Consider the following 1,007-nt stretch of genomic DNA (forward strand, 5'->3'; position numbering starts at 1 on the left):
GCCGACCCATATTGACAAGTCTAATGACGTGACAATATCATGTGATATTAATATGATGATGTGGCAATGCAGACGTAGCATTGACATGTCACGTGACAGATCAGAAAATTTTTAAAATAAAAAATTTTACTACGTCATAAAGATTAAATTAAATAAAAATATATAAAACATGAATTAAATTGAACAAACTTGAGATGTTAAGGGATGAAATTGAAAAATATTTAAATAATATAAATATTTAAGTAGATTATTGATATACTTATTAATAAGCTAAATATTTAAGTGTAAAAGATTTATGGTGTTCAAAAATATATATAAATATTTTCTTACTTGATTATTTGATTCTAAAATATGTATATTAATTTATCTCTTTTACAAAAATTAAGTTTGAATTATCTTATAAAAAATGTTTTGAAAACATTTCATACTTAAACTCAAATTTCGATTAGTAATTTGCATTATATTATAATAAAATAATATAAAATAACAAAATAAATTCTTTTTTCTTCTATTTATAATAAGATAAAAATTTAAAATTTATTTAATTAAATTTTTAACTTGAGCTAAACTCAAATTAACAAAACATGATGATTTAGTTATTACTTTCACAATTTACAAGCACCTATTCTTTTGAAATTATTCAACTTTTAATTAATTTATCTTTTATTTAAATTTACTCAAATTTTTTTTATAAAATAACTTTATTTAAATTTAAATACCACAATTAAATTCTGTTAAATTTAAATTTAAATTATTAATTTGAATCAATAAAAAATTTATTAAAAAAATTAAAATAATATAAATATTTACAATTATGTTTGACTTTATCAATCATAAGTACAATCTTTAATCTAAAAAATTTCAACAAAAAAATAAAACTTAAAATATTAAATAAAATAAAAATATAAAAAATAAATAAAAAATTAAAAAAATAAAACTGAAATTCTATGATTGTAATAAGAGATTTGTCAATCATTACTAGCTTCATATTTTCGTTCTTTATTTTT

At 16.6% G+C, this 1,007-nt stretch overlaps 1 pseudogene; it reads right to left on the bottom strand.

The window, feature by feature from the left end:
* LOC110416460 (2-methylpropanoate--CoA ligase CCL4 pseudogene) overlaps positions 1-1,007 on the bottom strand; it is a 2,356-nt pseudogene that overhangs the window by 981 nt on the left and 368 nt on the right.

Source organism: Theobroma umbraticum, unplaced genomic scaffold, assembly GCF_002168275.2.
Source record: "Theobroma umbraticum cultivar Fairchild unplaced genomic scaffold, ASM216827v3 scaffold_51.0, whole genome shotgun sequence".
In the NCBI taxonomy this organism is placed as follows: Eukaryota; Viridiplantae; Streptophyta; class Magnoliopsida; order Malvales; family Malvaceae; genus Theobroma; species Theobroma umbraticum.